Source organism: Pyrus communis, chromosome 3 (assembly GCF_041283825.1).
Source record: "Pyrus communis isolate YQ-2024b chromosome 3, ASM4128382v1, whole genome shotgun sequence".
Classification (NCBI taxonomy): Eukaryota; Viridiplantae; Streptophyta; class Magnoliopsida; order Rosales; family Rosaceae; genus Pyrus; species Pyrus communis.
In genome coordinates, this window is record NC_142567.1 from 24,917,061 (window position 1) to 24,931,364 (window position 14,304).

At 40.7% G+C, this 14,304-nt stretch overlaps 2 pseudogenes; one reads left to right on the top strand and one right to left on the bottom strand.

Annotated features, from left to right (window-relative positions):
- Positions 1-461: 461 nt before the first annotated feature.
- On the top strand, positions 462-8,004 carry LOC137714256 (subtilisin-like protease SBT4.6; annotated as a pseudogene).
- Positions 8,005-10,952: 2,948 nt separating this feature from the next.
- LOC148698198 (uncharacterized) lies at positions 10,953-12,830 on the bottom strand (annotated as a pseudogene).
- Positions 12,831-14,304: the final 1,474 nt, after the last annotated feature.

The window sequence follows — 14,304 nt, forward strand, 5'->3', positions numbered from 1 at the left end:
GAAATTAGGAGTATGAAAATCACTACCGAAAAGAATCCCTAGTGCGTGTATGCCTTTCCAAGTACGAAAATCACTCCCAAACGATTACTAGACTCTCTAATTGTAAAAACGTGTGCTCTTAAAAGAAATATCGTAGTTCACCACCCAAAAAAATAATTTAATGTTGCATGAATTGTAGCAAACTTTACTTGGGTCTAATCAGTGATATATTTTTACCACGATGAGTTTCGTAGAGAGAGAGTTACGTACAGAGACGAGAATTTATCCCTGGTTACATGTAAGACTCTCCCATTAATTGTGTGCACACTTCTTATTCCATAAAAATGAGGAATTAGATTGTGCAGAAAAACTTGGCTTATACTAAAGCTCAGCTGCACATGATATAATGGGTTTGGTGCAGTGATTGCTGGTTGATTGCCGTTACTGAGTCCCTCTCTGCATGTCTTCCAGGTTATCCAAAACCAAGCTTTCAATTGCAACAACTTTTAAGTTTATCTGGTGCCTTAATTCAAGAAAAGCCGGATGCATTGATTGAGAGAACAATCTGTCATTAAATAGTCCCAGTATATATTAAGTCCTCGTCGGCCATGAAGTTTTCGAGCACAGAAAAATGGCGAAAAATGGAGCTGTTCTATTGTATTGCGCTTTAGCGCTTCTTATGCTGGGCATGAGCTTGTTATGCAAGGCAACTGATGAGGATAGAAAGGTAAGAATCGTCAGAAAGATTTCAATGGTTCTTTGTTTAAATAGTAAGTTTTTACTTGGAATGGGATGACGATGATGATGCAGGTTCATATTGTGTGCATGGGGTCCCTTCCAGATGGGGAGTTCTCACCGGTGTCTCACCACCTAAGTATTCTGCAAAGAATTGTCCAGGGAAGGTAGTCGGTCTAGACCTTCAACTTACATTTTTTTGGTCTTTTTAGCCAAAACCTAGTTCTTATCCTCTCTCACTCTCTCAGTTTGCCGGAAAGTTTACTGGTAGTACGAAGTTACAAAAGGAGTTTCAATGGGTTTGCAGCAAAACTCATTGACAAGGAAAGGAAAAAACTTGGTGGTGAGCACTCTGATATAATTTATTATGTCACTACAAAAGAGTAAAATGGTGTGTCACGAAAACTTTTTATTCTTACAAACTGTGTTGCAGATATGAAGGAAGTAGTCTCCATCTTTTCAAGCATATCATTCCAACTGCAGACAACAAGATCTTGGACTTTATGGGTTTAAATGAGAAAATGAATCGAGACATCCTAGTTGAGAGTGATATAATTGTTGGGGTCATTGACACTGGAATTTGGCCGGAATCTGAGAGCTTTAAAGACGAAGTTTTTGGTCCTCCTCCAAAGAGTTGGAAAGGTGCTTGCGAAGGAGGCAAAAATTTTACTTGCAACAAGTAAGTTCCCTCACTTCTCATCTCTCAGTTATTGTAAAAATTTGTGAAAATGCTAACAAAAATTCACTTGCACCGTGCCAAATTTGGTAATGTAGTGTTGCTATAGCCTATGGAAACGGTATTTCGTGCCTATTGGCAGCAACAGGCACGCTTTTGCCTTCATGTCTTCTGACCAGTTTTCGTGTAGTGTGTATTCACCATTTGGCAGTCGTAACATTGGTACTTGCCTCTGGCCCTCTGCGTATACTAGGATTATATGAAGAGTGAAATGCATATGTTGCAGCAAGCTCATCGGAGCTCGATATTACATATCTGAATCTGCAAGGGACAACATCGGTCATGGAACTCACACAGCCTCTATCGCAGTAGGAAACACTGTTAAGGACTGTAAAAGTTACTAACTCAGTGTTTCACTATAATTGCATATCCCCACAATTATGGGATGCATGTATTTATAATACTTTCATGATAACAGTTTGGGTTTGAAAACCCTAGATACAAGGAGCGTTTGAAAAACAAAATACAAACAGAAAACCAAAGAGAAGATTACATCCACATGTTTAGATTACCACAGAAAACCAATCAAACAAACAAGTCCTAGAAACTAGGAATAGCTGAGAGGATAAGAGTTTGATCCAAGTCAAACTCCTCAAGTTGCGGTGATTTCCTTAGCATACTGATCTCGTCTAACAGCCCCCTGCAAGCTGACAGGTTGTGGAACAACGGGAAGCTTGGAGACAAGGAACTTAAACCGAGACGAAGACAGACCTTTGGTAAACAAGGCAGCAAGTTGATCTTGCGTACAAAGATAATTAACCAATAATTGCCCACGAACCACCTGCTCCCGTACATAGTGATAATCGACTTCCAAGTGTTTAGTTCGTGCATGGAAAACTGGATTAGGTGCGAGAGCTATGGAAGATATATTGTCACACCAGATTTGAGGACGAACCAAATACAAATGCAGATTTTTGAATAATGATCTTAACCAGGAGAGCTCAGCCGCATGCCAACTGCCTATACTCGGCTTCAGCACTAGACCTAGAAACAGTCTTCTGCTTCTTTGAACTCCAGGATATAAGGTTGGAACCAAGATATATACAAAAACCACCAGTTGAATGACGAGTATCCGGATTCCCTGCATAATCCGCATCAGAGAAAGCACTGAGTTGAGTAGGTCCAAGTTTATATAGAAGACCATGAGTATGCGTGGCCTTCAAATATCGTAAAATCCGTTTGACGGCCATCCAGTGAGTTGTTTTGGGAGCATGCATAAACTGGCATACTTGGTTGACAACATAGGACAGATCTGGGTGTGTAATTGTCAGGTATTGTAGTGCTCCAACCACACTACGATACACCTCTGGTTTGTCATACAGTTCTCCCCCATGCGCACTGAGCTTTTGACCAGATGAGACGGGAGTAGATATAGGCTTGGCTTCAGTAAATTTGGTGCGAGATAACAAGTCCAATGCAAATTTAGATTGACAGAGATGCATAGCAGTCCCATAATAGTTGACTTCAACCCCCAAAAAATAATGAAGGGTTCCTAAGTCTTTCATAGAGAACAACGTAGCCAAGCGCTGAATCAATCGGGATATTTGGTGAGAACTATTGCCTGTGATTAGTATATCATCCACATAGATTAGGAGAAGCAAATACACACCGTTTTGTCTGAACACAAATAAACTGTAGTCGCATGTGGATTCCTGGAACCCTAATTCAAGCAAAAAATCTGAGAACCTCTGAAACCAGGCCCTGGGCGCTTGCTTCAAACCATAAAGACTACGTTGAAGTTTACACACATGATTTGGGAATTGCTGATCAACAAACCCCGGTGGCTGGCGCATGTAAACTTCGTCCTTCAGAAACCCATGCAGAAACACATTTTGCACGTCAAGCTGCCTGACCTGCCATTTGTTAGACACAGCAAGACTTAAAACAAGCCTTATCGTACTGTGCTTGACAACAGGACTAAATGTCTCACTGTAATCCACTCCAGCCTGTTGATGAAACCCATTGGCAACAAGCCTAGCTTTATGTTGTTCAATCGTACCATCTGCACGTCTCTTCAACTTGAACACCCACTTGTTAGGAAGCAAATTCATGTTGGAATGATGGGGAACCAAACTCCAAGTTCCACATCGCTGCAATGCATTAAACTCTTGACTCATTGCATTTCTCCACTCCGGATACTTAATAGCTTGACTGAAACACGTTGGTTCAACAGGTAACGTGTCAACAGTTAAATGCATGGCATATTTGGGATTGGGTTTATGAATCCCTGACTTGGAACGAGTAGTAACTTAATAGTGTGGAACATCAGGAGTAGCAGGGAGCACATGTGCAAAATGTTCAGCGACTTGCTCATTTGATGGTGTAACAGACTGGATAGTAGGGGATGGCACAAGTATTGGAGGGCAAGGTTGAGATAAAACTGGGTTAGGATGGGTGTCAGTTGGAGAGGCTCCTGTGGCAAGAGTGGTTGGATTAGGGTTAACTTCTTGGGAAAGAGACGAGACAGCAAGATTAGGGTTAAGTGGTGGATGCAAACTAGGGCTACTAGGGGTGTCAAACGTCAATAAGAGATCTGGGGTCAGAAGGTTACCTAAAGGTGTCACGTTTTCTGAAGAAGATGTGAGTCCCTGGAAAGGGAAGCAGTCCTCATCGAATAGGACATGGCGAGACACATAAATGCGTCTTGTAGACAGATCTAAGCACTTGTAGCCCTGATGATTCAGTGAATAACCCAAGAAAACACAAGCTTTGGATTTTTGTTAAAGTTTATTTTGTGTATAAGGCACTAACCAAGGAAAACATCGACAACCAAACACCTTTAAAACATCATACTTTGGGTTTTTTTGAAAAAGTTTCTCATAAGAGGATGCGTAAGACAAAAGTTTAGTTGGCAAACGATTGATCAAGTAAACTGCCGTGGAACAGGCATCAAACCAAAAATTTTTGGGCATGTGAGATTGTGAAAGCATGACTATACTTGTTTCAATAATGTGTCGATGTTTTCGCTCGGCAATTCCATTCTGTTCAGGGTGTTTAGGACAAGAAAATCGTTGTGAAATGCCATTATCATTGAGAAATTTTTGAAAGGCATGGCTTTTATACTCTCCACCTTTATCACACTAAAGGGTTTTAATGGGCAAATCAAACATTTTTTCAACTTTGGCCTTAAATGTAACAAAGATTTCGAACACTTCACTCTTGTTTTTCATAGGAAAGATCCAAGAATAGCGAGAGTAGTCATCCACAAACAAAACGTAATAACGAAAACCTTCATTAGAATTAATGGGAGAACACCACACATCAGAGTGTAGAAGTTGCAAAGGAGATTGAGACATTGACTCAGACAATTTGAAAGGTAACTTTGTACTCTTGCTTAAGGGACACGATTGACAAAAGCTTACATTTGAAGTACCGTGAATTGGTACCAAGTTATTGGAAATTAAAAACTTAATTATAGAATTGGCAGGGTGACCTAGTCTTGCATGCCATGTATTCACTGAACACCGAAGGCCTACAAATGCTGAAATTGGATGCTTGAGTTGTCCAGTGCCACATGGAAATGGATATAATCCATTCTCACATCTCCCTCGGAAAAGTGTCTTCCGAGTCTTAAGGTCCTTAACAAGGAAAAAATAGGGAAAGATTAGGAGATAGCAATTGTTGTCCAAAATGAACTTATGCGCAGAAAGTATATTTTGGGAGGCAGAAAGACAATGAAGGATATTATGCATGTCAAACGAGCAAGTTGGAGTATGTAATTTATTTGAACCAGAATGAGAGATAGAAATGCCAGAGCCATTACCTACACCCCCAATAGTTTCATTACCATTATACTTTTTAGGGTTAACAAGGTTCTGAATCTCAGGAGTTATGTGAGCATTTGCGCCAGTGTCCAACAGCCAGGTACCATTCTGTTGTTTGTTGAAAGTGATAGGGGCAGACGACATGGCTGCAAGGCGTTAAGTGGGAATTCATCCTTCAAACGCAGCATTCATCCTATTATAATAATCAAGGGCCGGATGACCTAGTTTGCCACAGATTTGGCAAACAATTCTCTCACCATTAGAGCCAACCCGCTCTCCACTGCATGGCATGGTGCGAGAGTTGTTGTTGGTCCGAGGACTATTTCCTCGTTGGTTGAACACGTTACCTCGATAGGATGAAGAAGCACCTCTCCCAGTCCCTCGAGCGCGGCCACCACCTCGACCACGAGAAGCAACAAAAGCATTGACTTGTGCAGATTCCACCAAAGGAGTAGTGTGCGCAGCCATTCTATGCTCAGTAGTTAACAACAGCGCCTCAAGAGTAGGGTAAGTGATTGGAGAATCACGGGCTTGAGCAGCACTGATAGTCATCTCGAAGGCAGGTCCTAGGTTGTTTAACACAATCTGGACCAGTTCATCATCACTCTCTGGTTGCCCTGCTAGGGCAAGATTGTCAGCAATCGCGTTCATGCGATCAAGGTAATCCGCCACAGTAAGATCACCTTTCTTCGTCTGCAATAATTCATTTCTCAGAAACAAAATCCTGTTTTGTGAAGTAGAAGCATACCGTTGCTCGAGTGCTTCCCAGGTGGCTCGAGCAGTCCTCTTGCTCGCCACGATAGACAGGACAGAAGCCGTCAACGAGCCATTGATCCAACTAAGGATCATTTAAACCTATTGGACCCATGCAGTGTACGCAGGGTTCACAGTTGTTACACCAGGTAGATGCTTGGGAGGAGACACCATCGTTCCATCAACATATCCCATCAGATCTCTGCTCTTGAGAATTGGGAGAATTTGGGCCAACCACAGTGGGTAGTTGGTCCTATCAAGTTTGATGTTAACGACAGTGGTGAAGGGGTGGAACGAATGAGGGGAAATGGGGTTGGAAGCGGAGGAGAAGGGGACAACATTGTTCTCAGCCATTGAAGCGTGGGAAGAAAAGGAGGATCGGTGTCGTTAGACAAAAAAAGGGCTCAATACCATGTAAAAGTTACTAACTCAGTGTTTCACTATAATTGCATATCCCCCAATTATGGGATGCATGTATTTATAATACTTTCATGATAACAGTTTGGGTTTGAAAACCCTAGATACAAGGAGCGTTTGAAAAAAAAAATACAAACAGAAAACCAAAGAGAAGATTACATCCACATGTTTAGATTACCACAGAAAACCAATCAAACAAACAAGTCCTAGAAACTAGGAACAGCTGAGAGGATAAGAGTTTGATCCAAGTCAAACTCCTCAAGTTGCGGTGATTTCCTTAGCATACTGATCTCGTCTAACAAGGACTTGAGCTTTTATGGACTAGCAAAAGGCACTGCAAGAGGAGGTGTTCCGGCAGCAAGAATTGCAACATATAAACTTTGTGATCATGATAAAGGGTGCAGTGCAGATTCCGTCTTGGTTGCTTTTGACGATGCTATTGATGACGGAGTTAACGTCATTACGATTTCATTTGGATCTGGTTTTGTGACTATTTTTGATGAGGACCCTTTCACAATTGGTGCTTTTCATGCAATGAAAAAAGGGATACTGACCATACAGCCTGCAGGCAATGAAGGGCCTCAAATCGCTACTGTGTCATGCGTAGCACCATGGATATTGACAGTTGCAGCAAGTACCATAGATCGCCATATCATTGAAAAAGTTGTTCTGGCAAATGGAAAAACACTTTTGTATGTATCATGTACTTCCTGCCTCCCCGAAATATATTTGTACTTGTTTATTTGATTCAGATATTCCGTTATTATTGATGTTTACACTTTTGCACAAACAGGGGGATTCTATTAACACTTTCACATTAAATGGAACAAGTTTTTCCTTAATACACGGAAAATATGCTGCAGCGAAAGATTGCACTCGACAGGATGCTGGGTGATTTTTTTGCCCTTTTTAGTGTTTAACAAGAAGCAATATAATCTGTTAGTAAGCAGCTAAAGTACTGTCTTGTTGCATGTCAGAATTTGTAAATGTGGTTGCCTGGACAGCGATTCTGTTAAGGGAAAGATAGTGGTATGTGATGCTGGATACGGAGATACAACAGCATATGATTCTGGTGCACTTGGTTCAATTTTACATGATGACAACAACAAAGACGATCTTAGTCAAGTTCCCATATTACCTACAACAATGTTAATGATGGAAGAGCATAATGTGGTCAAATCCTACATAAACTCCACCAGGTATAGATTCGTTCTGGATAATCACAAGGCAATCGCCTTATCGTGAATGTTGTATTTACATGATTGTGTGTTTCTCTTAATTTATTGTGACCCTCGAGCGAAAATACTTAAAAGTGATGCCATAAAAGATCCTTCTGCACCTGCTGTCACTTCCTTATTAGCAGAGAAACAATCTTGGAAGTTTGGAACAAAGGATAGTTGCTGCTTCTTGCTGGGCTGGAGGTGGTGCTGGGTACTTCCTTTTGTTGACGGCGACAGTGACGCAACGACGATAATGCTTATTCGGGGATTCTTTTTGTTGTAGGAGCAGCAAAGGATGGGCACATCTTTATGGCAGCCGTTACCGCCGTACAGGAGGGGTTTGTTTTGCTATCGGAGAACAAATTGTGCAGCTTGGGTTGTTGTTGGTGGCCGTTTCTGATGTTTACAGAAATCCCACTTTTTGAGGGAGAAAGAGAGAGTTTGGTCTTGTCTCTTGCTGCTGTCGGTGGGATGGGTATTCCCGATCCTCTTTTTCCTTCGATTGCTCTCGTTGCTGCGGCTGAGTGCAGGGAATTCCACCATTTTGCTATGTGTTGGTTTTGGAATTGGTCTCTGCCGCTGCTATTGATTTTTTTTAGGATTTCTTTGGCAGTTTGATGTTGCCATGGTAAGCCAGTGGGTTTTTTAAAGTCTTACCTCCATTTTGTTTCGGGAAAAGGAGAAAGATTGACTCTATGCTTCTTTTTCTGCAAAACCAAAGAGATATAAACAAGGAGATTTTTTATGTTTTTTGCTTCTCTTTTGCCATGTACCCCTTCTTCTCCCTGCCGTGGGTTTCTTTTCTTTTTATTTTTTTTATTTTTTATTTTCCCCTTGTAGATTTTATAATCACTTGGTTCAAGTAGGACCGAAAGCACGACCCACCCTTCATGATTACAGGTTTTTTACAAGGCATGTTACGATTTTTGAAGCATAGCTGCTGCTTTCAATATTTTAGCCAAATATAGCTGTTGTCAGTACCCATGAGTAAATATAGTTTGATATTTAGCTCTCCATAATCAAGTATGCATATCAATTATTGTTTTTCAATGCTTTGGGCTCTTTCTTTCTTTTTTTTCTTTTTTTTTTCCTTTTTTTTCTTTTTTGTTTTTTTTTTTTTTTGATCTACACAAGGGAAAATCACCTATGCCTTGTCATCCAATTTAAACTCTTATATGCGAAGAGTTCAAATAAATGCTAATTTCATTGGAGGAAAAATATATAATTTTTGATGAGTTATGGCTACATCTAATTTTTGGGAATCAGATTGCCTACGTACCTTATGAAGGGATCAAGCCAGACGTAGATCATCCCTTGATTTTGGGAAAGTGGTTTTTAATGCTGTATCTAGTAATAAAACTAAACTACCTACGTACCCTGTGAAAGGATCAAGCCGAACGTAGTTCACCCCTTAATTTTCGGGAATGATTTTTATTTTTATTTTTTTATAACTGCACCTATTTTTAATGATAGGCTGCCTACTTACTCTTTTTTGAGGGATCAAGTCATACATAGTTCAGAGGAAAATGATTTATCTTGTCTTGCTTCCTCTGCAGTTGTCCCCTTTCCTTTTGGAGACGTTAGGCACTAGCTTGCCCCCCTTCCACTTGGAGACGTTAGGCACTAGTTTGCCCTTATCTTCTATTTGGGGTGGCACTGTTTGAGCTCAGTTGATTCGTCACCATTCTCTTCTTTTTCTTCTTAAGTGGTAATGCAGTTTACTTGAGTTGAGTCACAAACTTATTATGTGCTTGCTTTCTTAATTGTTCCATAAGTTTCATTTTTCTAGAATTGGAGGTGCACTGTTGAGAGTCCTGAAGTTTATGCACGTACGAACCTGTCCATTTTTCTTTTTGACTGGAAAGTAGGTTGGGAATTGTCTAACAGGTTCAATTGGCTCGTTCTCAGATTCCTTGCTCCTTTCTTTGCTACTGATCATGCTAACTTGAACAATATCTTGTCCTTTTCTTGTGCATCAATATTTTTGTCTTGGTTTATTTTCACCTTTTGGCTTTTGATTCTCCACATTTTGCTTTTATGAGATTTCTTCGGTTGAGAGTTGGTGATTTTTCCAAGTCGTTGGAAGACAGAAACTTGAGGTGGCTTGTTGCTGGATTCTTCTTCAGTCAACATTGCTTTCTCGAGATTAGTAAAGCCTTCAAACTCATGATTCTCAGTATTTGAGACAGGTGCTTTGAGCATATCATTTTCTTGGTGCACCGTGACGTTGATGGCACTCATTTTAGCTTTGCACCTCTTCGCCTTTATCTTTAATGGAACTTTTGATGAGAACTAATTTCTTTTGAATGAAATAATGCGACCATGTCGACCATTATTCCTTTGCAAATTTGTTAAGACTATCAAATTGCCCCCAGGAATTGATTGGTTGATTCTACATAGAGGCTTCGCGTAGTTGGTCATGAGCGCTTCAAATGCATTTTGGATTTGTTCTATTGGCTTCTTTTCAGGTTCTCTTTGATCTTTTAATGAACGGTTGAGAACTACTTTTCAGGATTTTGGAATTTTAGAACTCGCGATTTTAACCAACCTTGACGGCTTTGCCTTTCCCACAGTTGGTGGTTGTGATTACTTCTGCGCCACTTCATCTTTTGTCGGTTGTGAAAAAGTGACTTTTGACTGTTTGTAGAATTTTGCATCTGCGTAATTCACTTCTTCGCCCCTAAATGGGTCGGTGTCCGCTAGAACTTTCTTGACTTCACCATTCACCAAAAACTTGAAGCATTGATGGAGTGTAGAAGGAACGACACCATATGTATAAAGCCACAGGCATCCTAAAAAAACATTGTAAGATGTGTCAGCATCAATTACATGGAAAAGGGCATCGGAGTACAACTCCCCTATCTCCATTTGCAATGCCATCGATCCCATTACTTTTTGTCCGACTTGATTGAAGCCTTGAATAGTTAGCATTGATGGTGTCAGTTGATGAACAGTTATCCCTAGAGCTCGAAGTGTTCGAAGAAGAAGCAGGTTTACTGCTGATCCACAATCAAGCAAGATTCGATTTATTGATGTGTCTCCCACTAGTCCATTGACGTACAAGGCCCGATTGTGATACTCGTCTTGAAGTATAAGGTCAATTTCGTCAAATGTGATACTTGCGAGGTAGCAAGCACAATACTTTGGCGACGTTGTATCCACTTCTACAAATTTGAAGCTTGTTTCAAATACTTCAGGATTTGTCAAAGCCATGATGAGTGCTTCTCTAAGCTCATTTGACATTTTTCAAAGCATCGTAAACACTGAGAAGAGATGGGATGCGCTTAAGATGGTCGACAATGTCGTATTTGCCATCTTGGGACTGTTGCATATCTCTTGCATGTGTTCTTAGAGGTACTTGCTTTTGTGGTTGAGACTGAAATTTCTACCGCAAAGCTTTGCAGTGGTAGTGACTGGAACCTCTCTTGCACTTATTTTGTCGGAATGATTGACTGAATCAACTGCTTCTTTACCTTCTTTCTTGTCTACAGATGGGATCCTTTGGCCAGAGTGTAGAGTTATTTCATCTACCTCACCATCGTTATGGATTTCACATGAGGTCGCGCAACAATTGTCAATTTCTTCCTTGTTTCCCTTACTCTTGAAAAGTTTTGGAGGAAGGTAGTCTCCGAGGGTTATTGGTGTTCTGAAAGGCTGCTTGTATTCATCGTCTTGAAAGACTATTGGCCTTTTCTGAGTACTTTTCCTCTTTTTCTTTCCATCCTTTGAGGGTGGTCCACTCCATAATTTTCGTTTTGATCGCTTTGTGGAAGAAAGACGTTTAGCAATCTTTTTCACCTTCTTTTCATTGACGGTTTGCCACTCATCTTCAGATTCAAGTGACGAATCCTCCCAAACATCAAAACTTGGTGCTGTCATGAGCTCATATAGAGTTGGAATTTTTGGATTTCCAGAACGAGGCATGGCAGGATAAGCATGGACAACTGTGGTTTCATTATCGACATGGAATCCTATAGGGATTGACCTTTCTGGTAATGGAGTGGAGGGTGTTGATTTTCCTTCGATCATGTTGGACGTTGCCGTCTGATGTTTCAAGGATGAATCCATCTCGATCTCATGCTTGTTGATCTTCTCTTGAATTATATCCTTAAGGATATAACAATCCTCTATCGTATGGCTGATAAGTCGATGATACCGACAATACTTTGGATCATCAGTCTTATTTACTTCAGCGGGACGCTTTGGTTCAAGAAGCGTGATCATTTTTGCTGCAAGGAGTTCGTCGAAGATAGTTCCTACATCTTCATCATTGAAACTATACTTAACTTCTTTTCTTTCCTTAAGCGAAAGCCTCCTCGTCCCTTTGGTTTCTTCTTTTCTTTTTGTATTGTCATTTTTCTTGTCTACTTTGACAAATGTTGCCATAGAATCTCCCTTCTTTGGTGTTCTTTTGTTATCTCTTTTCTTGGTGTTAGACTTATTTTCTAAGTCTTGGATCATCTTTCCAATCACATTTTTCCGGGACATTTGCTTATCCACATTACTTGCCTTGGATACCAACTCATCGAAAGTTTGAGGTTCCGCAATTCCTACAAATGTTGCAATCTCGGGGATGAGGTTGTTGTAACATATTTGCACTGCTGAAAATTCAGAAATCTTTTCCATGCATTATAGGTTAAGACTCCTCCATCTTGTGATAAATTCGCTCGCTCTTTCTCCAAGCCTTTGTGTCGTTTGAGCCAGATCCATTAGTGTGACTTTTTTCTTTGAACTGACGAATTGAGCTAGAAAAGCTCTTTGCATATCATCTCATGTTAAAATAGATCCTAGCTCTAACTGAGTGTACCATGTGAAAGCAGACTCTTTGAGTGACTGAACAAACTGCCGAACCAATAAGGGATCTGACTGCGATGTTTCCCTACAAACTGAGTAAAAATAAGCTAAGTGTTCTTGAGGATAATCACTTAAACCATCAAATTTATCAAAGCTCGGTTTTTGATATCCTCGGGGAAATGGCACTGCGTCATAGTGAGTTGGATAGGGCTTCCGGTATCCGAGACTTGATGTCGTTAAAGACATTTGAAATTCACGAATCTTTTCAGCGAAAATTGCATCGATATCTTGATGCGTGAGTTGGCCACCGAAACTTTCTCCTTCTATTTCTTTCCTTGCTCTATCTCTAGCATTATTTATGGTAGCTTGAGTGGCTAACTGAGCTGCTAAAGTCACAATTTCAACTTCCTTAGCTGCTACCAAAGATGCCATTTCTGCTTCTTTTTCTGCTAGTTTTCGTTGCATTTCTAGCAGTTATTCTTCTGTATTTGATGTGCCAGTCATCAGAACTTGCATGTTCTCAAATTTGACGTTTTCATTTATCTCCAACCTTTGGAATTGAGTCATTACTCTAGGAGTCTCCTCTTGGGAAAAAGATTTGTTTCCACCAGGAGCGTCTCCAAGGGAAGATGAACTCTCGGGATAATGGACTGCCAATGCTCGGGCCCTTGCACGTGGTATAGGCCCCTCGAATTGAATGTTGTCACCTTCATCAACAAATTCGTAGGCCTTGGCCTTTTGTTGAACATTTCCAGACGTTATTGGCAAGATTTCTTCATTTTCTTCGACAGAGGTCATCATGACCGACTCCGTTGTAGGTAGAGTGACCGGAAGTGTTTTGATCGTGATTTGAGTGATGATAGGAACCTTGATAGGCGGTGATGATGTCACTTTGATGACCTTGCGTCGAGGCACCATGGTGTCCTTAGATGAAACAGCTCCAAGAAGCTCCCTTGAGATGGTTTCGATGTCTTTAAGTAAACACTCCCTAGCGATCTTCTTCCTAAGAGCTCATGCCACTCTTTTCCGTGCATTCCTTGGAGCGTTCTAGGTCGATTTCTTCGGCCCAACTTTGATGACTTTGACAGCCACCTTGCATGTCTTTGTCGCTACCCTCGTCTTCACCATGATGCGGTTAGTTGGTGCTTGATCGATGGTGAAAGAGATTTGGTGACTAGCATGCCTTCCACATCCAAGTTTGGATTCAATAGTAGGGAGTTCGTGGAAGTAAACAGTAACTTGCGGTGCCATGCTTCCTGTTACAAAAAACAAAAAACATAGCACATTAATTATCTTCAAAATTAGAGATGAAAGGGACAACGGGTCCCACCGAGCGTGCCAAAAATCATGTTGAGCAAAAATTGTACACAATATGTAAACCAATAATTTACTCGACACAATTTCACCCTCATTCATTTATGAAGAGGGTTTTATTAAATTGAGTTCGACCCATTCTAGGCTACGCGCCTATTAATTACAACCCTTCTTTTGGGAAAGGAATACCCTTTGATTCTAATATGAATAAATCGTAACTTAAGGATTTGGGTGTTTATTTGATTTTGTGACTACATCTAGGTAGAGCCCTAGATTGCCTACGTACCCTCTTTGAAGGATCAAGTCACTTGTAGTTCCTTGATATTTCGTATTTATTTGGACTTGACAACTTGTGCAGTTTCAACTCGTGCAGGCAAGGAGCATTTGATGCCTTGTTAGTTTAGGCTCTTGCAAGCGAGGACTTTAAGCCATTGGAACTATTAATGCCTTGTGCAGTTTTAACTTATGCAGACGAGGACTTTAAGCCATTGGAACTATTAATGCCTTATGCAGTTTTAACTCATGCAGACGAGGACTTTAAGCCGTTGGAGCGTTTAATGCCTTGTGCAGTTTTAGCTCGTGCAGGCGAGGA